At 39.3% G+C, this 25,676-nt stretch overlaps 1 long non-coding RNA gene across 2 annotated transcripts; it reads right to left on the bottom strand.

Moving 5' to 3' along the window:
* Positions 1 to 1,061: 1,061 nt before the first annotated feature.
* On the bottom strand, positions 1,062 to 25,343 carry LOC122183678. 2 transcript variants are annotated; one of them, XR_006180330.1, is made up of 5 exons: positions 25,296 to 25,343; positions 9,380 to 9,491; positions 3,244 to 3,403; positions 2,946 to 3,063; positions 1,062 to 1,087 (listed from the first exon to the last, which is right to left on the bottom strand). It is a non-coding gene; the product is annotated as an uncharacterized LOC122183678 (long non-coding RNA). The 2 variants fall into 2 exon arrangements; XR_006180331.1 differs by lacking the exon at positions 1,062 to 1,087 and adding an exon at positions 2,530 to 2,609.
* Between the last annotated feature and the right edge of the window lie 333 nt (positions 25,344 to 25,676).

The raw sequence follows: 25,676 nt of genomic DNA, 5'->3' as shown, positions 1-25,676 counted from the left end.
AACATGCAAGCCTACACCAAAATAGAGCAAGAGACAGTTGCAGAAAGGGTGTTTAAAGGGTACCTAGGAAGAACCATGTATCACTATGAAATAAATCATCTCCTTTCAAACCAAGTGCAGAGATACTCAGCTGCTTGCACAGAGATGCTTGGTCACTAAATGAAGGTCTTTCGGTTTTACTTCCATCATTGATTTGGATATAAAAGCAAACGCCTTGCCTACACTTTCCTCCCAGATTTTGCTGCTGGCTGTGAAAGTATCCATGTCCCATATCTTCAGATGGTGCCACCCTAATAACAGCAACAAATTCTTTTAATTCCCACTCCTCAAACTCTTTAACCTCACTGTGCAATTCAGCTAGCCTCATCTTGCCTTCTCCCACACAACGGCTTTAACTTAGTCTTCAGCTTGAAAAAGGAAGGCCAATATACAAATAAATAAGAAATGAAAAAAAAAGAAGCAGTCTGAAAATATCACAAAAAAGCCAATCTTGAAGCATTTCCAGGCTGAAGCAAAGCAGGAAATTCTAAAAACATTATAATAGAGATTATCTTCTTGATATATCCTGCCAAATTTTGACTGTCCAGTAGAAAGGACTAAGCTGACAAACTCTGAATTCTTATCCACTTAATGCAAGCTTTGACCCATATTAGTTATACCCATTTTTAGTCAAAATTCTGTTTCACAAGCCCCTTAGGGCTTTTTCCAGTCTCACTGCTTTGATGTCTGTGTAAGAAAGATTTATAATCAGAGCCTCCAGACTATCTCACATGCTTCAATTTTCAGCTCTGAAAAGAAGCATCTTTTCTTTTCATAATTCTCACCTCATTTATTATATTAATTAGGCAATCTTCTGTGCTACTACCAAGTCCACTACAGAGGAGAAACTTTTCCACATCCTTCCCAGCAATAAACGCTCTCTTTATGGCTTTGTTTCACGAGGCAGAGCTAAAGGAAAGGGATGAAGCAGGATGAAGCTCCATGGAAACTTCCCCTTTGCTGTCCATTGTAGTCAGCTTGAGTGAAAGCTGCATCCCTGGCATGAACTACCCCATTGCTGCAGTTAGATTACAGTGTGCTGTATCACCTGGCATGATGTCAAAACAGATGTTGATTAGCAGAGGCACATGGCATTCATTTTGAACAAAGCAATTTCAATATTCACTTCATTTAAAGAAACATAATGGTTTTGGAGGTGAGGAAAGAGTGAAAATAAACTGATACGTATTGAATGTGATGGAACTACACATTCTTTGTCTCTTTGTTGTGCTCAGCAGGTGGTAATCAATGACCTGATAAGATTAGTGAGACCTTTAACATTTCAGAAAGGAGTGTAGGAGCCATGAAAAAGTCTTATAATTGACCAGTATTGCACTAAGCTCACCCAGAGCCAGAGAATACTGCGCTCATTTTTTGTTTATCTCATCTCTGACAGTAGATATCAAACTTGTAATGCATTTTCTGAAAATAATAAAGTATCAAAGCAATACTACTACAAACCTTTTCTTTATGGCTAATGATGGATACCCTTATTAAATCAAACACACTCTGGACTTGCCATAGAGAAAAAAATAGAAATCCAGAATGTTGTCACTTAGTTTCAAAGAAGTCATGCTGGATTCATTTCGTAGTGCTGATTTCACAGCAGAGAAGAGATACTCACAAAACTGCCAAAAGAATTTGAGGGTAGGTATATGTCCTGGTATGTGTAATGACAGCATTATTCTACATTGGTGATGATTGCTGTAGCTTTCTTAAATTAACCCAGGCATGAGGTGGATTATTATGCTCTTTTTTTCCCCAAAAGTGATTAAGTGACTATTTAGAGCCCTAGACAACCTTTTCACTTCATTTGGTTTCTGTGTCCTAGAAGTAGATACATAGGAAACACTCATACAGTACTAATTTTCCTTGCAAAAATTGTCCTCACGGCTCCAGAAATAATACACGAGTATGAAGCAGGTAGATTTACTGAGTGGGAAAACAGCAAAAGAATTGTATGGACAACTTCTCCAGCTGCTTTGTATGATTTCAGACTAGAATTTGAATGCTGAACATGATTTTAGATTTCATTCAGAATTCAAAGCTACAAATTTCTAAATCTGAAAGGTTTCAGAACCAAAATGGAGGAATCTCACAAAACTAGTGACTAGCACTCATCTGTGAGATCTGAGTTCACTGCTTTTCTATCTAGTGCCAAAATGAGTTGCAAGCACAAAATACATCAACTCCTGTCAGCTGAATCTATGAAAAGTCTTGCTTTAGTACATCAGAGATTTTGTATCTTGTTGTTTTTTGTTTGTTTGCTTGTGGTTTTTTTATTGTTTTGGTTTTCTTAATAAACTTTTCAAATAAACTTTGTATGAAATTGCAAAAGTAAAGCTACAGAACCTCAAAGTTTCACTGATCCTAATTAGATGACACTGATTGATATGCAGTGCTGATCAATGGGTTCAGCAGCTGACATGATAGTGAAGCCTCCACCTTCACCAACCATACCCATGTGCAGAAGGAACATCTAACTTCTAGGGCAGCTGTCTCCATTTCAATAGTTTCAGATTATCTTCAAATATACGTTAGAAAAAGCTGGATTTCATAACATTTTCTTCCTGTACGAATGTGTCCAAAATTAATTATCACCTGGAAATGGGAATAAAGTCTGACCTACTCAAGTTCTATTTTTATAATTGATATCTAGCGTATTTCTTTTTGTATTATTTGTAAATGTGGGGTTACCCACTTCTTTCATGTGTACAGGGCAAAGCCAGTGAGCTTCAAGAACTACAGAGGAAAGCAAATAATTAGCAATGATAAGAAACAAATTTTGTTTGTCTGACTGCAAAGTATGGAGCAAACTAGAGGTGGACACAGCTTTATTCTGACTAGACTTATGGTCTATAAGTTTAATTTGGGGCAATGTTCAGGGAAGGAAGAGAAGAATGTACCTTTTCTCTTTAATTTATGCAGAATCAGCTTCCAGCCACCTGGAGTTAAGACTGTGGATATGGTTACACCTCTGGTATGTGACAGGATATTTGGGGAAAAGGGAGTATATTCAAAACCCTGAAATGGGACAAAAAATGAAGACAGACGGGAAGATCAGCACTGAATTATTAAGTGATATGAATGCAAAAAACAACACATTTGGGAAACTTAGGAAAAAAACAAGATGTGGGCTCTGTGAGGTATTAAATTGCATTATTGGCATTTTCCCAGCAAATAGCCCAGAAAAAAAAAACTCACATGGTTTGCCAGAACTCTGGGATGATTCTCTACATGAAAGAGAAGACCTCTCACACGAGAATAGGCTGATCCCTCCAGAAATAGGCCTTTTGATTTATTTTTCCCTTCTCACATAGACACAGTTAAACCATTTTGGTCATTGGTCACATATATGCAATGCCTGTTGAAAAGTGGAGATATACACAAATGAAAGTGGGTCCCAAATGAACATTTTCAATACAAAGGAGGTAAATCATCTTAAATCTAGGAGTCTTCTTCAATTTGAACCACCTATTAGTGAATGGCTTCACAAATTCATGCAGAATACCATGCTTACAACCAAGAAGGAATGAGTCATAGGGCACTTGGAGCTGCCTTTAAGGGTAGCTAATCCAAGTTAGTCAAATGTCATCAGTTTAGAGGACAAAGGAGAAATTATCACCTCTGCCTTGCTCAAGTCCACTCTCAGCAATGGCTCTGCTATGCACAGCTCAAAAGTGACAAGAACAGCAACAGTGACAAGAATGGAACCATTTTAATTGATTTCAAAAGTCCTTGAATATGGGTCATAACTTGCAGCTGAATTTTCGATAGTAAAATCTTTAGGGCAGGAACATCAAGGTTTTATTAATCTGGCAGTCACTTAAGTCTCCACCCCCCTTTCACTTAGAGCACTGCAGGAATGATTAGCATGAGGATCTCAGCACTGCAGTACTCTGCCTTTGAATGTTAGTACCTTCCGGCTGTGGCTCAGTTGTTCATTTAGAAGTTCACCAGCAAAACTTGGCCACATGAATAGAACCCAAGTACCGAGGTCACACCTGCCAGCAAAAAGCCCAAGGAACTATGGAAGGAAAAGGATTTTCAACACTTGCGACACAGAGGCCAATAAAACCAGTCAGATCTTCAATGATCTTGTCTGGGCCCTGCTAAGAGGAAGGGGAGACCTGCAAAAAGAGAAACAGATTCTAGTGGAAAATGAACTTTAAAAGTTCAGAGGTTCCTCTCCCAGCTTCCTTGGAGTCTGCAGCCACAGCACAGGGATGAACTGTTCCCCTACCAGGTAACCCAGACGCAGCAGCAAGCTAAGTGCTTTGCATGCAAAGAGTACACTCAAGCAAAGAGTACAGGAGGCTTTTATAATCACAGCACTGACATGCACATATTTAGAAGGCTATAAAAGATTCCTGATTTCTCAGCCAAAAGTGATCAAGAGCTGAGTTCAAGCCTCAGATATTCTGGATGAGTTTCCTTTCAGCTGAGGAATCATGTGAGCAGAAGATGTAACAGAAGCCCTTCCACGCCAGCATGCAGAACTCAGCAACAGCACTAATCTTGCGTGCACAACCATTGCTCAGACAAGCATGCTTTTCATTAGAAGTTGAACTGTGAGACTCTGAACTAGCAGACAAGATGGTGACTGTCAAACCCACAGCAATCTCTGCAGCTTTGCACTGAGATCTAGGCACTGCTTTGCCAACGCAGCTCTCGACATCATCTCAAGAGCAGAAAAAGAGGAGCATCTCGCTGAGCTGAAACACTTTGCAAATGTCATACAAAGCATAAAACTTCATAGTTTGTATTATTGCATTTTAATGGTAAAATAATACTCAGCTTGTTTTAATATGTTACTTTAGTACTTTGAATTTAAGAAATAACATATAAACACGGTAACTTCAGATAAAAAGAGCTTTGATATTCATTCACAGATTTAAAGCTGTGTTTTGCTGGCCAAGGAGAAATTGTTATTCCAGACAAGCCATAATAAATTTCTATTTCGTAGTTTCTAAAATATTCTCTTGGAATTTATGGCATCACTGGAACGTATTCCTTACATTTTTAAACACATGACTTTATTATTTTGCCAGTAATTTTATGTATTGCACTAAATCACTGTGTTATGAACGTTCACATTCTTTTTAGCCTTTGTCTTTTGTAGATCAAATTAATCACAACTTATAAAAATGCACTATCAAGTATATGTACTTTAACTTCGTTGAGCATTTCAAACTGGGTATACTAAAAACCCTTAATAAAGTCAATATTTTGAATTGATATTATTTTGATTCATTTATCAGTGCCATAAATTATAGTTTGTAGAATCTGATTTAAGCCACTCTGTAGCTTCAGTGACAACCACAAATCATGTGCACGCATACAGATTTCCTTACATCTCCCCAGCAAACAAATCTGTTTCCTTTCTGTCTACTCAGCCTTCTCAGTTCTCAGTCCTCCTGCACTCTCAGCCTTTGTTCTCCATTAAAACAACACGCTCAGCTACTTAGCAGAGAGCATTAAGTGACGAAGCCTGTGTACTCCTTTGGTGCTGTCCTAGAATTATCTTTTCATACAAGATGTAACGTTCCCTTTTTCACCTTCTGAAGCCATAAAATGCCAACCCTCTGCAGCTGAAGGGAGGCAGAGATTTATTAGCCTGTCTAAACCAGACTTTGAAAAGTGCAGAGGAAATTTCTGCTCAGCAGATGCCCCGCAGAAGGCATTTGCAACACTTAAAATTAACTTAATGTTCCTTTTCAAGAGACTGAGCATCCCATAAAACTTGGGTCTCTTTTGTCCAGTTGCAGCCAGTTCCTCTCCAGCATTTTCTGCTTTCTCCAAAACAGTCCATTTTAGATCTTTCTCAACTTCACATAGACACACTCTGAGGAAGTTCACATTCCCTGCAATCCTATGACCTCTTCTATCTTTCCAAGGGGCTGCTGGCTTGTCAGCACGACAAAGCTGCTTCTATCCCAAAAAACTCTTATGGTCCAAATTTAATTCGACTGAACTACAAAACCCAAAAGGAAGGATTTGTGTAGGGTACGGCGAGAGATTTGCAACAAGGACAACACAGCAGAAGCTGGTGTGGTACAAGTGATGCCGAGAGATCACTTGATGAAATAAAGCAATTCAAAGAATTCTCCTGGCAAGCAAAAACACATTTCACCAACAAACATTTCAGTGAGCTGGTTTTAAATCAAAGCCAAATAAAATACCAAGAAATTTACAGTTAGGTGACTTCTTTGTCAGATCATTCAGAAAACAACATCAGAACGGTAGTTGCAGAATGAGCCTTTTCTAGCAAGTTTATCACACATGATTGTGGAAAACCTGCCAGGCTTAGAGTTTATTATCAAGGCAGCACTGGAAACCTCTGTACAAATAACACGTTGGATGCATTGCTAAGCTAAGTCAGGTCCTAAGTAGCCCCAAGCAGTTTCCTCAGCGTGGCAGGGCTCAGCGTGAGCGTGACACCTGGTAGCAATAGCACTTGCAGCATCAGAACCAGAGAGCAGGCGAGCGTTGTAAGCTTTTGTTAAACCTGACAGTTTAACCTACTGCTGAAAAAGGAATTTATGGACCTCGAGTTTTGATTTAAGTCGCTGATTTATCACTTTCATTCTGTACCAAACTTTGCCCAGTGAAAGACTTTGCATTATAACAATTCTACTTCTCCTAGCAGAATTTCTTGGTAGAGGTTCCTTATGTGAAGAGTAATTGGTCTCTTCTTTCAACATCCATTTTCTACCAGTGCCTTGTGGGCACACAGGGCACGTCCAGTGCAATTGGGTAGCATTTTTCAGACAAATATCTTTGTCAGGAGATGTCATGCTGGGACAACAAGTAGAAATATCTGAAAATTCAGGTCAAATTCATCAAATAATTTGAAATAGCAAAATGGAATGAAGAAAGCATGCCTGGACATTTTACTGAAATATTTTGAGTGAAACATTTCAACTACTCATATCAAATCATTGGTACATCTCATGAAAAAAGCTACTTTTTAAAGGAATAGTTAAAGAAATTCTAACAGTAAAAAATGCAAAAAAAAAAATTGCTTATATTGTTACAGCAGTTGACCTCAAATAATTATTTTAGTCAATCACATTAAAGACTTTTTTTTTTTAATTGCAGGAAGTCACTGTGGATTAACCTGAATTTTCCTCATCCCCTTAACCTTTTGATTTTTGATTTTGCAGGAGGCGGGGATACAAAGAGCTTATTTGCCCAGCTTTACCCATGGACTGCAGCACATGGAAAGAATTTCATTTAAAAAAATGACTAAAAAGCACACAGCATTAAGATTTACACTAAAATTTGTCCTCATGTAAGTAGTTCCACATATTTCGGCTACCCACAGTATCTTTAAAAAATTATTCCATTGTGAGACTGTACATAAATGATGTGCAATACTTAGAATGAAGTGCAGGAAATGTCAAGGACATTCATTTTAGCACTGCTTCCTAGGACGCCCCAGGAAGAGACACGAGTGAAATTCTGAGAGCAGATAGATGCATGAAAAATGGACCTACTGTCCCTCCCTGTGCAAATCTCCTGAAGTGCTGGATCCTGTCTACATTACAACTGCCTCTAACTACACAGCAGTAAGTAAAAAAAAGACAACGATTGAGAACAACATTTATTGGAGTTAGAGCTGTTTTTTCCATAGTGTAGCAAGACTCTATCTTAAGTTGTTTCTTATTACTCTGTTCCTAAAGAAGTGACCTCCCTGCCTATAACAACACATAGCTGTTAACACATTTGGATAACATGGCTGCATTCATCTCCATGCATTACCCAGAAAAAACAATTTCTTCTAGAAGTTCGTGAAAGCACACACAAAAAGGGAGGGGGGAACAAACTACAGACACTGCTAGGAAAAAAAATCGAATGCAAAATACTGTGCAAAGGCATCAGCGTTTTAAGCCTTTGAAAAAATCCAGGCCCCACTGAAGAAATTAATCTTTTAGAACTCCATATAGCATCTTTCAGCTATATTGTTTATGATTTACCATGGCATCAGCAACACATCTAAACACAAGGGGAATTTTACCCTCTTCACAACATCACACACTGACTTCTTACATTCTTGAAACAAAGCTTAAATAATACATTATCTTTCATTCTCTCTCTGCACAGGAACTTCTCTGCCAATATAGTTGTTGTCCAGCATGTAATCCAAAAGTTGTGCATTCTCCTCTACCATCATCCAGTTTACCCTTTATTGAAACTTGTTACATCACTGTAATTCCCATAAACCACATGACCAATCTTCAGACTCAGCTCAGCAAAGAGAGAATAGGTATGTCTGGCAAAAGAATGAAAACTAAACAGAGAAAAATAAACTTTATCCAAGCCCTTGACAATGATTTGTCAAGCTTAGCTGAGCCTTGCACTTACCCAGTGATAGGAAGCAACTAGACATGTACTTATACTAAATCCAGCCTTATTCTTCTCTTGGGTTATACAATATATTATACCTTGAAAACAGCACTTACATAAGTGAAGTTACAGTGGACTCACATTTCACATGTAGAGAAACAGCTGCTATTTTAATTTAAAAAATCTAAATTAAATCATAACTTAAAAGCTATGTTTCATCATCCATAGAACATGCCAAATCATATGCCTGAAATATAAAACTGATGCTGAAATTCTGGTAATATTTAACATATTCTTTATGAAGAAAACATTCTTCTTGAGCTTGGAAACTGACTGAACAATAGCAGCCTTAGGACCTCCAAAGCCGAAGGCACACAAAGGTTATGAGAATGTGTCCGCTCAAAACTACAAATCAAAGAGTAACAACAATACCATATGTTACAGAACATAAAGTATCCTTCACAAACACTATAAAATCCCCACATATCTCTGCCTCCAGAGTTCCACTGCCCAGTGGATGGTTGTGTTTCATTACACTATCACCATATAAGAACATTTTTACTCCATTTTTAAAGGCATGTCAAAAACCTAGTAGTACCACTGAGTGACCCTTGGAGGGTTAAGACTAAGTAGTAATGACAGAAGACTGTCCTTGGCCTAATGCTGTTTAAAAATGCAGAAGCTGATTTCATGGAAATGGCTCCAGGTGGCTTTAAACTGCAGCCAAAAGTGGTCCTTACTCATGTTGTTTGTTTCATTTAAATTATAGTCTATATATAAATTACATAGACTCCCATAAAACCTATTTCTTTTTGGAGTAATTCACACAGATGTATCAAAGATCCTTGTGGTCTAAGTTGTGGCAACTAATAAAGAAAGGGGCACATCCACTCTGGCACTAAGACTCTGCATCAAAGCAGGAGAGAGAATTAGTTGCCTCCCATGTTAAACTGCACATACTCAGGGATTTGTGTCATAGAGATGCACTCACCAGCTCAATGGGTTCACAGATGGAGGGACTTGGTGCAATAGCAGCTTCTTTCACAGCCAATTACAAAAGGGGAAGTACCACCAATTCCATTATCAAAATCTTCCTTTTATTCCTTGGAAGAGAAAGTAAAGTAGTGTGAGAGCAATGCTTTCCATGTATCTACATGCCACTGAAGTGTTACAGCTAGCAATGCTTTCATCCATTAAGGGCACTGAAAACTTGGTCAGAGAATGAGAATTAGTCCTCTGAGAACAAGATCTTTTAGGAAACCTAAATTAAAAGCAGTAGATGTGGAGATATATCTACAGTCCATTCAAAACCCCTCTAAAATCAATGAATTATGCTTTACAGCAGCCCCCTGAGAAAGCACAATGAGACAAAGAAGTTCAAGCTTCAGCCTGAATGTTTGCACCTGGGGCCTGGGTTAAAGCCTGCATGTAGCCTCACCATGCACATAACCCTTTGCAGAAGCACTCTCTTTTGAGAAAGATTAATATGAAAGTATCCTAAGGGTCACAAACATAAATATCAAGCATATTTTTATCAACAGATCCCCAAAATTTTAAGAGGTACCTGGAATACTCTCAAATGGCTCTTTAAATAGAAGATAATGAGTAATAAAACTGACAGACTCTCTTTCCTATGTTGATTTAAGAGTCATTTTCCTTATTCCATTAAAATTTCTTTTTCAGACTCTCAGCAGCAACAGTCTTGCCTGGTAAAACTTATTCACAGTCTAAATGTGGTTTACACGGAAGCTTAATTAGACTCTTTCAGTATGGTTGTGGAAACAGACATTCTCTGATCTGCCATACAAATGCTCCCATCTCATATTAACTCGTGAGTTGTTCAGTATATTTTGTCTAATCAAAAGGAAAATTACACAAATCTAAGATGGAAGGGTTCAGCCAAGCCCACCACTCCTCATACTCAGAACACAAGCACCAAACAACAACCCCTACATCACACAAATGGGCTTACCTGTATGCAGATCTGAGGAGACACAGTGAGAAAGAATCTTTTCAGGCTAGACCTCAAATCCCCATATTTTTGACAGATTGCTGTGGCCATCTGCTGCCTTTCCACAACAGGTGGAATATGCTTTATCAGATCTTCCATTGCCAAGACAACTATCATTTTACTCATTTATAAGATTTATGCCCCAGTCGTCCTCATTCTTTCACGCGGAGGACTTGTCTATGTGGAAACTTAGTGCACAGTGAGCCAAGATGCTGACCTTCTGACTTTCAGCAGACAAGCTTGTCTGCTCTAAAGCTCTGACTGCCCACTTTGAGGGCCTTGCATCGTTACTTTCTCATGAGGCGCTCTGAAAAAATTCATGGTTGGAATTCAGTGCAGAGAAGTTATGTACAATTCACAGCCTCTTTAAGAAAATTCACTTTCTAAGAAATTCACTTTCTCTAAGGAAAAAAATAAAAATCAGGGTGTAAGATCCCACCACCTTCTTTTCTCAGAGATGAGGGAACCAGGAGATGTTGAGGCCCTGCCAGGGTGGCCTCAAAATGGCAGCTAGGCTAAGGCCCTCAGCCAGGTGCATGGTGCCAATGCCAGGCTGGGCATGGCAGGGCTGTGGTGTAGCTGCAAACCAGCATCTTCTGGCCTCACTGAGGAGAAGTAAGATATGTGGTGAATGTAGAGCTTCTGCTCCAAGCTGGGCTAAGGTAAAGTGCCACAGCCAGAGCTGGGTCAGGAAGCTCCAAGGGATCCATCACACTGGTGGCAGCTCAGCTCTCCATCGTGCCACTGTCAGACAAAGCCTGGGGAAGAATCTACTTGTGCTTGCAGTCAAAAAGCAGATAGTTAGAAAAAAGAAAAAAAAAAAAATCTCATCCTTCACTCCAGCTAATTGCATAAAGAAAAGCACAGACCAAGGCAGGCAGATTTATCATCAAAAGCATCCACATCCATTTAGCTTCCAGTAAGAGGTAATTCTCTGCGGTGACTGGAGGTATTGCACTATCACATTTATGGCAGTGCCATGTGTGGAGAACAGAGGATGCTGCTATGCCAGCTGCTGTATGTTATCATTATTTGTACTAGCATCATGCCAGGAGCCAGGTGCTGCACAACATAAAACAAAAAGTAATTCTCTCTTGCAGACAGTTTACAGAATAATAGCAAAGGTGACCACTCCTGACCTGGACAGCTTAGTCTAGATCAGGACAAAAGAGAGCATGTATCAGATACCATGCTTAAATAAAAGTTTTCTTCCCCATGGAAAGAATCTGTGACTAACCGGAGTCAAGATTGCAGCACTTGGAGACAGTCTGAAGGAACACCCGCACTTTTGTCTGAATAAATTCTTCATCTACAAACACACACAAAGCACCACCCAGCTCACACACTTAAAACATTACAAATTTATCCTAATAGCCCTGTAAATTGTTTCTTCTGCTCACAGTGATAGAAGAATCCATCCCCAAGCCTACACCTAGGTTTTGGTTAGCACTCACAAGCTTTGTGAGGCATCAGCACTGTCGGATGGAAGCCCACAAAAATGGGCTGAATAATCTTTTAAAGGCCAGTTTTGTTATGTCACACATACAGGTCTTTATTCTTATAAAATTTAGGGGACTTTCAACATGATTAGCAACAGAGTAGGAGATAGGAACTTGATTTCATCCTCTTATTCATAGAGCATTTCTGCTTTCTTCACAACTGGAATTCAACTTCAAAGCCTCCATCATAATGTCATCAAAATTTCAGGTTTTACTTGTAAAAAAAGACATTCTTTCTGTTCTGTTGAAAGAATCTTTAATACTTGCTCAGCCAGAATGAATGTCTTCATAACACAGGTCTATCAAAGCTAAGTTACAGAAAAGAAAAAACTCACTTTTTTTTTGAATCTCAAAGAATATGCCAAAGATTTCCATCAAAAGAAAACTAAAATTCCTATAGAAATATGCATATAACTTCAAAATCCATTCCAAACTTTCAGAATGTCTCACTTTGTAGGCAGTAGGAAATCTGAATAAAACCCACCAGAAATCCTTGCAAAGTACTTTATAGAAATCTGATCGGTATGCTTCTTATTTGACTTGACTAAAATCAAAAGTGAAGTTTGAGAAATTTGGATTTAGGAAAACATGCCTAGGAAGATCTATTCAAAGCCCATTTCAAATGCTCCTAGGTTTTGCTATATAGTCCCTGCCCTGGCACTCCCTTCATCTTGGTGCTCATTGTTATGTATCTTAGCTCCACACACAGGGCCCAAACGAATGAACTGCAGTTTTGCCATTGTCCCTATAGGCTGATGGATCACAGTCCTAGTATTTTACCTGCATAATCCTTCCTCCCAGAGGGATGCCCCTAATTCTAATTAAATGAGTACCTTTAAGTCCCTGATCTATGCAAAACCCTTTTTAAAATGTGCACTGATAAAAGCATCAGGAACATATGTGCATACCACAATCCTATATGAAAAATACAAGAATTTACTTATCCAGTCACAGGCTTATGAATATTTCTTGCATGTGTGAGTCTTACACTTTTAGTATAGAAATAATAAGCTACTTGAAAATGAATTGTTGAAGACCCTTCTGCTTCCAATACTGGTATTAAGATGAAGGCAAGCTCTGTACAAAACCAAAATATTTGGTAGGAAGGGTAGAGAAGATCAAGTGTAAGATGACACAGAGAAAATCTCAGGCTGGTTGCAGCACCTGAATTTGATTATGATCTAAGCAGCCAAAAAAATGAATACAAGGATAGTATTCAAAAGACCTCACCAAGATAAGTATGATAACTTGTCATAGTGTTACAACAGTTGACATATGTCCATACTAAGCATCCTTGCAAGGCAGCTTCAGTGGTCTTCAACTAAGATAGCAGTCAAGTGCCTCCAAAAGGTGGGCTGGAGCTAGCTTTGAGAAAAAACTCCAAAACCTTTGGACAGTCCAGCTCACATGGCAACCTCATCTGCTTCTCCTCTCTGAATGAGATGCTTCAGAAGCCCTGCTTCAAGAAAAAAAAAAAAAAGCAAGCTACCTGTATTTAGCCTTTTAAAAATATGTTTTATAAGTCCTAGAGCTAGATCTTGACAAGTTTACACCTGGGATCTTACTCAACAAGAAGTTCCACATAAAGTGCTGTTCTTAACAAATAGTACTGACAAGTAAATGGCTGTGAATGAAATCTATGAAGCATCACCTATTTTCTAACAGATTCCATAATTTCCACTGCAAATAATTTCAACTTAATTCTGTTCTTTTTCTGCCTGCCAAGTGTTGGGGGTTTGCTGAAGCCCCCTCTGCAAGCCGAATCAGAGACCTAACCTCTGGAGAGCCTCCCAAATCAACAAAATGTCCCCTCCTCATTCTTACTCTGCTAGAGTTTGTTTTGCATGGAATTTATTTGCCCGTTTTGCATGAGTCGTTTGGCTGTAATCTCGGCAGCATGTAGCCTTGCCAGATTTCGGAAAGATGAGCAAACTTCTGAATCTGATAGCGACTTCAGCAGAATACCAAAAAGGGGCTTCTTTGTTCTCCATAAACAGACTATTTACTTTGATCTGGTAAAATGAATTAATGAAAGGAAATGACACCTTCCAATTTGGTGTGTGCAAGAGAAAGAGCAGTAGGCTTAATTTTGTTTTCTTCTTCCTTTTTACAAAGATGGAGTAGGCTAAGTGGTATCCTTTCCAAAGTACAGTGCTGATAGAAATAGACAGATTTTCTCTGGTAAAAAGTCTCCTCAGAACACCGCAAGGTCCATGTATATGCAAACAGTTCAGAGTTATTACAAATCTAAAATAGGAAGCTATTCACTTGATCTTTTGGTTCAATCCTATTAGGACCCCCCTGGAGCTCTAAATGGATACCAGCCTGTCACAGGCCTGTTGCTGTGACGACCCAGTCTTTATAGAACAAGAAAAAGAAATGATAGTGATTGGCAGACCTTCCTTGCCCTAGTATGTAACACAAAAGGAGACAAAATGAAGAGGAAGTCAGACTCTTATTATAGGTTTGATGCTTCTTAACCTTACAGCACCTTACACCTGGTAAGTGTCACCCTGCAAACTTAAACTCTCAGAAGAGTAATATAACATTTCAGTCTCAGATGTGAAAAGCCAAGTCAGGCATTAATTTATCTGTCCTGTTGTTTTGGTTGATTGAAATGCAAACAGCATTCCTAGCAAAAGCGCATCTGCAAAAGAAAGAAATAAGCAGAGGATCAAATCCTGCTGGCCATGCTCTTACCAATGGGTTTATGGGTGTAAAGGCAGTGGGTGAAGCTGGATTTAGCTCACGGTGTAAATGAACAAGGGACTAGCGCGGCAAGGACTAAAGGAGGGAACTGTCTACAGCTCCTATTTGCTCTGCATAAAAAAGGAATGAATTTGATAAATTCTGCCACATGGTGCCATACTGCTATCCATATCCTGCTAGCCGTAATCCTGTTTCTAGTTGCTTTAGCTTCCCTTGGTATCTGTGACAGACTTTCAACATCGGTTACAAGAAAGTACAAAATATACTTTCCTTCACTTCTTTTTTTTGGGGCGGGGAGGGGGGTAGGGAGGAGGCAGCTAAACAAGAAAAAAAAAAAGATCAGAAGAACAGGTATAAAATAGAAAGCTTCCCATTAGGTTACCACCATGAAAATCCAGATAAAGTCACTGCGATGTTCAGAATATTGTACGTTCAATTGTTGCTATCAAGAACTGTCACATAAAATGATTGTCTAGGAGTGACAGACATTCACCTGTATTTACAGTGCCTGAGCTATGAATCTGTATTTCATGCATGTTTGTGCCAAACTTAATTATAACTTTTTTTTTTCTATCACTCATTAATCTTGAAGAAATCTCAGGAGCCAAATAGCTTTCTCATGGCGATGCAAAGAAAGCAAATCAAAAACTTTCCTATTTTCATTCTTTTCTGAAGTTGCCTTTAAAGAAACGAAGTTTTTACTCAAACTTTCAAGCAGCAATTCTGACACTTTTAGTACAACTTGGTATTTAAGAGTGTCACTAAATAAATGTTTGCTTGAGCAGGGAGATAAAATCCAATAAACTGTGACCCTTAACGATGGTATATAAGTTTTGTGTCAGCACGCTCAAAAAATGACAGTCTGTAAAGATAACAAGGGAATGTTAAATTAGCAAGAACAGAAAATCCGGCTATATTCTGAAATGACTTTTTTAATATCTAACTCACAGTTCAGAATGTTAATTTTCTTGAATAAGCAAAGCTGAACTTTTTATGGTCTGTAGGAAAGCGCTTGCGCTTAAAATAACATTCAAATAATGGCACAGATGCCAGCTGATAGAAGCCAGTGGGGTTACAATGATTTTTAACCAACCAGTTTCTGATCCAACATCCTAAAAGCTTTCAGATTCAAAATCTAGAATGTGCTACTGAGTGTTTTGTATTATATTTAAATATTTACATTTACAGCTCTCCAACATTATTCCTTCATAACCACTCACTTCCAAAGGGATTTCCATCTCCAACAGAAAAGACAAAAGCGTGAATCTTTCACTGTTGAGGTAGGGTTTAAAAAGAAAATTACCCATCCTTTCTCAGAATTTTAAAAAGCAAGAAAGTTAGCACACAGGCAATCTTATAATTTCTTTCAACATTTTCAACTTAATTTCACAGATGCTTTAAAAAAAGATAACGTTGAACTGAGATACGCTTACTGTAGTATATATATATATATATATGTATGTATATATATATATATATATATATATATATATATATACACATATTGCTTGATGAAGGCTGATTGTACCTGACAATGCAAGCTCTTAAAGCTGGAACATATGTAAAATTTGCATAAAAATATATTTGTTATCCAGGAGAGGAGAAAAATTAAAGGGGTCAAAAAATAAACTGTAAGATGATTTATTTCACTTTTAGCTGAAATTTCCTCCTTTCATAATAGGCATTGCTAATCATTGCCAATTGAGAAGCTGGAAAAAATGCCTCTTTTACAAACCCTTCTTCTTACTTAAAAGAAAAAAAAAAAAAAAGAATGACAAGCAAAAACAGAACTATAATGCAAGCAACAATAAGCTGGAGCTTTTTATTTCTGGCATAAGCAGAAATTGTGCCCAGGGTTTTTCTTACATTAATACAAGTTTCCATATGGCAGCTTGGTAAACGTGCACAGAGATTTTAAACATGAAAACTTCAGTTAACCTGAAATGAACGCACTCGTGTCAGTAAAGTTACAGCAATTCAGCAAAAAGCCCATGCTTTATACAGTTTTGTACCACCATCAAATTAGCTGTTTTGTTAAATTACCACCAAAGACCACATAATGAGTTCACAAACTATTACTAATTTACTGTAAGGAGAAACAGGAGGGATTTGATAGTTCCATTTTAACTAACAGATAACTGAGAACACACTTTTATGACAAAGCTTTTAATTTCTCATGTGGAAACAATGGCTTATGAATATCTATTTATCCTACAGATTGATTTATTTTTAGTATTAGTGCACGCAAGTTTGAAAAAGAAAAACAAATCAACTGTACACAAGGAAAAAAAGCAGCAAGAAGAAAAAATCTGATCATAATTTCTTTTTCCTGCACTCTGCAAAGCAAGAACTGTTTGCTCTGTAAGTATAACACTTTCAAAGTCATTTGGCAGTACCTTTTAATTACCATTATTGCAGCAAGATAATAGCATTTAGCAGTATGAAGTTTCTCTGCATTTTCCTCTTTCCACAGTTAATGCTGTCAGCCTCAGAGATATGCACCAAAATACTAGAGGTATAGGGGCATGCTGAGAGGGTTAAACCATCAGTGTTTTTCCTGGGTAGTACAAGCTGGAGAGCAGTCCCTGGAAAAAAATGAAATTTGTCTCCTGTCTGTGGGATGAGCAGGGGCTTTGCACCACCTCCTGGTGCGGGAGGGAAACGCCAGAGAGCAAGGCTCTCACTCCCTCACCCTTTTACTCATCTGTTCTTGTTTTGTTTGGGTTCACTTGGGTTCTCAGTTCTTGTTTTATGTCCACCCCCTTTCACCACCAATTTTTTAACCCCTCTTTAAAACCTCGTGCTCCAACAGCACCAGAAGCACTCCCCCTGTCCTACCGTCCCCAGTCCTATAAAGCATATGGATGGACCAAAGGATTTTTGCACATTTCCCACAGGAACCTCTCTGTGGACAAAGCCACACCTGTTCCTGCTGTAAGCCAGATTCCTCTCTGGAAGGCAAGGGAACCACAGATAGATGGCAGTACTGGGCTGCCACTGTGAGGCCATGGGTACTGAGAGCCCCCGAGGTGCCAGATCCAGGTGGGATCATAGGTGCTGGTCCTTTGTCCCCAGCCCTGTCTCCTTGGTCAAGACATCACCAAGTGTTAATCACCTTGAGCTTTTCTCCTGAGTCTCAGGGACAGACTGGTCTGAAGGCCTACAAGAGATGGACTACTCCTGCCTCATGTTTTGTTTGTGTCCTGGGTGGCTCTACAGGGTTTCTGCCACAGAAAATGAATTAAACATAAAAGAAAAAAAAAAAAAAAAAGTAAAATCCCTGAGCTTCAGAACTGAATACTTCTCCTGTGCACTCACAAAGCCACTGTGTGATTGAGACTTGGCCCTGTAAGCCTCATTACAGCTTAGAGCAAAACAAAAGAGCTAATAAGGGGGTTTCCATCATCTGTTTGGCTTCACGCTCCCAGCTTTAAAACAAAACAAGACACTACCACCATAATACCAGAAAAATAAATGCTTTTCTTTCTTAGGTTCATAAAACACTCATTACACATAATTAATCATAATGACACACTGCATTCAGGCTTCTAGCTAGGTTCTGGCTGGAACTGTAACGAATTGGCTCCTCATAGCTTCCAGTACTTTACCCAGAATGTTCTTTAGGATGCAAAATTGATTATCCAAAATAGAAATCTCCTCATTTCCTTTGTTTTGGTTGCTGCTGAAAAACCTATTAGTTTTTTAAACCTCTGCATTTTCCACTTCCCTTAAAGAGATGGCTATTTAAATCCATTTAGTTAGTGGGTTTACACTGCAGTGAAGTTAACCTAGCAGCTACAGAGTCATTAAAAGCTTGGCTAATGACTGACCAAAAGTTGACTCAATCCTCACTAAAGACTTTGGGCTGAGATCATCAAGAAATTATATATATGTCTTAATACTATCTACTCACTAAAGACCCCAGGATTTAATATGCAATATTGATTTTAATATCAATTTTTTGCCAATTTCTCATTGGCAAAACAGCAGTTGATACTATTTATAAATATGATACTTAAAATTTAAGTCAAAAAACCATAAGACCTTGCATTATAAATTTCAAAGGTGTATAGGACCATAAGTACATCTTTGATTCTAAAAATAAGCGTGGAAGGAGAAAGCAAATGACAGTGTATATCCATCACCCCAGCAGACTGTGACATTTAAACCGGGAGTACAAATTCTGCAAGAGAGATTTTGTTCATCCTCACATCACTTGCACTGAACTCTGATAACGGGAGGTTGGCACTTGATCCAAAGTCTATTTGGTCAGCGGTTTTACACTCTGCTCATTTCAGCCTACAGGTCGAATTAGATCAACCCCCTGGAGAGACGGTGTCTGCTAGCTTCCTCAATTCCATGTGTGGTATCAGGGCTATAACAGAAAAACACCCACGGGCTCTTGGGAGAAAATGTTGCCTCCTTCAGACTCCACTTTAAGCAAGGATATCTAAACCAGCTCAAACAGACAACAGCCCCTTGCATGCTGAACACAAGCACCTTCTTACTTGACAAACCTGATTATGAAGGATGCTTGATGTCGCAGGAGTAATCACTACTGACTGCTCCTCAACAGGGCATTTATACCATATCAGCAGGACACTTCCTTCTCACACACCTCACAAAATGGGTTTGCTTAGACAAAAATGGCAAACCTGCAGAAACCTTCTCAAGTCAGAGCGAATGGCATTGTTATTTGCTCACGGAGATGGTCCTCAGAGTTTAATAATAATACTTGTAAGTTACTGTTGCAAGCTAGTACAAAACTGCATAAAGGATTATGGATTTGCTGTAGAAATCTAAAGCAAACTTAGAAAAAAAATGGAAGAAGAACTTTCAATAAAATTCTATGGGCCACAGTGTGCTTGTTTTCTGCTGAGCTTTGTCTAGTTGTAAGTCTGTCAGTTTATGGCTCTCTAACACATCCCCATGGGCTGTTCTAGCTTTCACCAGATGGCAGTGGTGCCTCAGGGACTATCCATCAGATAAGGTTAGCAGCAGGGTCTCCTCCCCTCCCCAGAAATGCCTCCCCAAAGGTAGGACTTCAGGGATTCTGCATTGCACCTTCATTATCCTGTTCAAGAGTCTCCCATTTTCAGAGGCATCCACATCCAGAACAGCAGAGGAATCTCTAAACCCATAGGGTTCCCTGAACAAGATTCTCTTTGTTGTTCAGCAACACAAAGAAGCGGTCCTGGAAGTTTCTGTGGTTATATCTACAGATTTCTATAAAATTCCAGAGATTTCTTCTGTCATTTAACTCAAAAGGACTTTTCTTATAAATACAATTACCAGGAATCAAGGCTTATGGATTTGGTCTTGCCACAAGCTCTGTTTGGGCTGTTATCTAACTTTTCCATTTTTTTTCCATCTGCATAATGAGCACAGCAATGCTCCTTTGACTGATGTATCACAGGCTTTAATTCAATTGTCATCTGCAGGCTGCTGAGGTTGATGGCTACCATAGAAGCATCTATCTGAGCATTTGTACAGAACATGCATTCTTGGAGTGAGGGAGATATTTTTGTTCATGACTGGGGGAACAGAATGGAGTTTCCAGCAATGGATTTCCAACCACCATTTCTCTCAGCTTTTCCACCACCTTTACACTCCATGCTAATTCATAAACTCACATTCATTCATTTATAATAAATAGTGTATTATCCCTCCTATATAGCAATCAGTGCCTTTTTTTTTTCCCCCAATTCCACTCTCATTTTCTTCCACTAACAGACTTGGGAGCAGTTTTCCATCAGTAAATTCTCACTCTGTCACTGAAATATATATTTTTAATTATTTATTAGAAAAAAAAAAAAAAAAAGACGTATTAAATTTATCCTGCTAGAAGAAATATACCAATTCTGAAACTATATTAAGAAAACCTCTTGTTGACTGGAAATCTCTGAACAAGCACACATTCTGCATCTGTGCCTCTTCTGAGCAAGTATAGCGGTACAATCTCTAAGTCAGTTTTCAGGTTTGATTCTCTCCTCCCCAGATTTATGCTGGCTCCATTGACTAAAACAGTATTTCAGTTTCTTATTGAAACTCTTTAACACTGCATAGAGCCTCTGGTACAGACTGCCGACAGCTTTCTCCAGGCACCAATGGTTTCTGCAGAAAAGTCAGTAAGAAAAGCTCATGCTTAATATGCTGAATAGCCAACACTATATATCAAGGCTTTGCACTCTGAGCATCTCTGTATGTCCCAATAATCCTAAAGTGCTTTGTGCCTCATCAGACAGTAAGTTTTATGCGTATTTCACCAAAATCAACAAGACAGACATCTATATGAGAGTTTTGTACCATTTGAGATCTGGATCTTGATACTACACTGACCTAATCTCTTCTGAAACAAACAAACAAACGAACAAAGGTAATAAAAAGTAAGCCCCTCTGTTAATGGTCTGAAGTTGTATCATCTGAAATAATGCAATTCTCCCTCCAGTTTTTCTGTAAAAATCCTTTTCTTGTGCTGCAGGGAATACATTTATAAGGGAAAGGTGGAGATATCACACCAGGCAGTAAATGAGAAAACAACTTTGTCCTGCTCCAGGTAGCACACAGGATGATGACAATCAAATACTTAAAGAATTATTTTCAGCAGTCAGGAGCAATAGCGCACAAGGCAATGACCTCTGCTAGCAGTGATGGGACCAGGGGTCCATAATAAATCACACATTTCCCTACTTTATGTCATCAACCAGCTTACCCAGGGACTTGGAGCTGCTGAGGGCCAGATGATCAACTCCAGAACAAAACCCACATTTAAGACTCAGCATCCACACAGAAGTCTTGTGCAAACAGCTTGGAGTACAGGTGGTGTATAGAACTGTTAATCTGGTGAAAGGCAGTTATTCTATACATGGGAGCAGGGGATACACACATGTGACTGCATACACATCCCCAGCACATGTGTAGTCTCCTACAATAGAGCCTTGTTTCTCCTACAGTATTACCAAAGGCTGAAAGATTTGCCTGCTGAGATAAAGCTATTGTAGTGTTAAGAAAAATGTTGGCACTTACTGCTTTTTTAAATGGCCAAACAACTGCCTCTGGTATGTGAGCTGAGACCTGGTACCAACTCAGCCTTCATGAGACATGAGAAAAGTATATTCACTTCTGTAATATGAAATGTGTTCTGAGACACAGAACTCAATTCTGTTATACAGAAGCACAGTGCAAAAGGAAAGGCTGCCCAGTACACATTTTGTTTATGCACTGAATTTATATTCTTGCAATGCAGAATTTTGAGCCACAGCCTCATTCTCCCCTAGCCACAATCCTGCAGCTGTGCAGAAACACATGCCATACTGCACAAACAGGGAAGAGACACATTTTTAATAAGTTGTTCTGACATTTCTACACTATGGCATTTATATTTATTACAGCAAACCATCACAGTGCACATTGCAAATCAATAAAGTGAATGTGAAGCTGTTCATAGCACTCAAAGCCTTGTCCATTACTGTAATATCCAGTTGTTTACAGTGCAGTAGTGAGGCACTTGTAGGCCTCACTCAAATATGGCTTTCATTCTCCAATATGATCGAATGCCAACATGCTGTACAATGGCTCCTTTGTGGATCAGGTATATCCCAATTTTAGCCTTGGATAGCACTGCAGAAGTCAAGAGGGTTGTAGTTCACTCACATCATCAGGTAAAGATAAATTAAGTCAAAACCTCAGACCCAAGCTGTTTCCAGAATTAGCAGACTTTTGGCTCAGGTCCCTTTCTCCTCCTTAAACTCTTCTTCCTGATAGAAAGGGATCACAAGGAGAAAGGGGGTGTGTAGACAGAAAAAAATACGTCATCTCAGGCATGCATTCATTGGCAGCTTCCACAAGAGAGGTCTTGAGCTCAGCTCAGAAAGCTATTCCACAGTTTTTTTGGCTGTCTGTGCAAATGTCTGTAACTTATTTCCTAACATTTCAGTCTGATCCTGCATGGAACAGACTGCAGAGACAGCCTGCTCTTGCCACATCCCTCCAGTATCCCTGGTATGGGTTATTGAGTGGTCAACTAGCAAGTGCCCTGGAGAGCTTTGCTTCAATTGAGAAGTTAGTTATTAGTATTATTATTCCTACTTCTCACAATAGAAACATTAACCCTTGTGGGAAAGCACTTTAAGCAGAGTGCTTGCATTCCAGCTCTTCAAGAAGGAAGCTTTTGTTCTTCTCCCAGAAAGAAGAGAAACAGTCTGCCATAAGTTTCAGGTTAGAAGAGCTGCAGGTGTGGGAGGAGTCTGGCACTGAATGGGAAACTCAGGACACAGAGATTTCAATAAAAAGCTATGAGCAGCACAGGCTAGTTTAAGACAGAGCTGTCTGACCTTATCTCCGACCATCTTCGATAAACACATTGAAAGTAAAACTGAAACTTTCAGTGGATAAAATAAATAATTAGAAGTTAAGTATTCCTAGTTCCCCATACCTCCTATACAATTTGTCCCCAGTGCTCTAACTCCCTAAAATGTTCACCTATACTTTTCACTTTAAATGTCACATTTGAGGGCAGAGAAAAAAGAACAATCTTCTCTTTTCTCTCTTTCCCAACTATGGATTTCCCTTTTTTCCACACCCTTAGTTCATTTCTGTCACACCCACCTCCTCTACTGGCCCTTAATTGATAGAACATCACTCATTACCTCCCTGCAGCAGCAAACAGCTTTATTACACTGCTACTGCTACTCCTAACCCCAGCCCCAACTACCTGTTCTGCAGCAACTCAGCCATGGTGCAGAGCCAATTCAGAGCAAACAGCTCAAGCAGGACACACCAGTCCATGCTCACAGATGTAGCTAATGAAGCCAGATTGATCTGTTCAGAGTGGCTCCACCTGGACCAGCACTGCAAGGTTGACTGGCACATTGAGTGAACAGCATTTATATTTTATTAAATACAAGAGGCTGTGCAGCAACTTCAGTTGCATAATATTGTATGCATTGCTATCACCAAGGGAGAAGAGCATGAAGAAGAGATGCAGCAGCAAGGAATGGCATGGCTGTGCCTGTGTCAGCACCTGGCCTGAAACCATACGCCTCTTTCAGAAGTCAGTGGGTAGTCAAGGCTGCCTTTCTAAATTGTTACATGATACTGATTAGGAATTCCTGCTTTGCCTGAAGTTACTCAGATGTCAGAAGCAGCCCTGCTGCTTTAGAGCCTTACTATGCTGTTTTTCAAATCCACGTTCCTCTGGTGTGTACAAATAAACTCCCCTGCTCCTGCTCCAAAAATATTTAACAGCAGCAGCTCCAGGGATCGTTCACATTACTGAAATGTAATTAGACCTACAGGAAGTGTAGAAACATTTACTAGCTTATTATATTAGCATAAGGAATAATTACACTACCTTCATTTTTTTTTAACATAGCTGTAGAAGTACACTTTTTGCTCTGTCAGCACATGGAGAGGCTGAGAGTTTTGGTAAGCCCACAGGTACATGTTTATTTTACTCATGGGAAGAGCAAATATCCAAGGTTCCTAAGAACTCTGGAAAAGGGACAAATGCACTACAGCAATTTAACAAAGTGCTTATTCTAATCTGTATAAATATATGCACCACGTGTATCTTTTATAATTGTTATGTGTTGTGCTATTTCGGCAATAGCCAGGACTGAAGGCTTTGTCAGCTATGCTTCAATGGACTCATAAAAGCACCTCTATTTAAAGAAAGAGGATTTCATAGTAATGGACAAAATTGTAAGTGCTGTCAATGGCTACATTTCATCTCATTGATTTACACTGTGTAGGATGATTGCTTTGATTTGAATCACATATGCTGGAGATGTACTGCATTCAGTGCAAAACAGCCAGATTTCACAAAACAAATGAGCCAGCAAAATCCACTAATTCTCATGTGATGACTGTGAGTGGAAAAACTCATGGGGCTATGCTGAGACATGGCTTGCAGTGCAAGGATGGAGGCTGAGTCTCCAAATAACATTTTAAAACTGTCCAAAATGCACCCACAGCATTACCAGGTGGTGAATCCTAATGCAGAACTCAGTCAAATGAGGCCTCAGAGAACCTCCAGCTACTGTTATACTGCTAGGCATAGGATACCTGGGACTTCCACATGGAATTGGCCCCAGCATCAAAACCTGCTGATGTTTGCTGCTGCCCCAGTTGGGTTGCTTATAGTCTGGCAGATTTGCGTCACTTTCCTTTTTTCCTTCCCCCTGCAAACCCTCTGTTCAAAGGTAAATGTCTCTGGGACATTTAATATCTTGGGGTTGGACTCTGTGTGCAATGAGCCCTGCTTGTCTTGTACCTTACCCAGACTTTGTTATAGTCTTCATGAGTGATGATCAGAGGTAAAACACCCTGACCAATCTGTGTTCTGCCTCAGCTGTACTATTACAGTAAATCAGAAGGAAGAGGTTGGGATTTGGCTTCCAGTGCACACCAAAGAACAAGTGCAGAGAGATCTTGGTTGCCTCCGGACTTGTTTCACATAAGTCTCAAGAAGTTACACTTTTATTCCTCTGAAGAATACTAAGTATAGTCTGGACACAACCAGTACTGAATTTTCCTTTTTTCTCTCTCAAATGGGGATTGAGTCTATGTGATCTTACAGTATAAACACATGCACCTTTCCCCCTGAACAATCAGAAAGATCAATGCAGCAAAACAACAAAAAGGCTGGTGTGACAGAAAGGTGTTACAAAAGCAAGGTGCTCACCCACCTCTGAAGATCCAGGCTCAGATGGAAAACTCCACCAGTCAGGGATTTCCAACCAGAGAACCTTCCTTAGAGTCAGGCAGCCCTTAAATGGGGTCTAAGAGAGGTGCAGCCAGGCTCCACCCCTTCTGGTCACAGAGCTGGATTGCCTTCACCTGTGCTCCCAGGGTTGACCGGGTCCTTTCCCCAGGTGCTCAATCAGTGGTTCAGGCTATAACTCAACAGTTACCATATACCCCTCCATACATCCAACCAAGCACAGAGTAAGGCTTTGTGATCATTTCTAATGGCTTAAAATTTCAGCTTAAAGATGGGCATTATTCAAAGTGTGCAATGCACAACAAACTTTCCACAAACCCAATGCACTGTAATAATGGGACAGACT

Source organism: Lagopus leucura, unplaced genomic scaffold, assembly GCF_019238085.1.
Source record: "Lagopus leucura isolate 7727_CA_CO unplaced genomic scaffold, USGS_WTPT01 Super-Scaffold_100019, whole genome shotgun sequence".
Classification (NCBI taxonomy): domain Eukaryota; kingdom Metazoa; phylum Chordata; class Aves; order Galliformes; family Phasianidae; genus Lagopus; species Lagopus leucura.
This window is presented reverse-complemented; position numbering and strand designations above follow the sequence as displayed.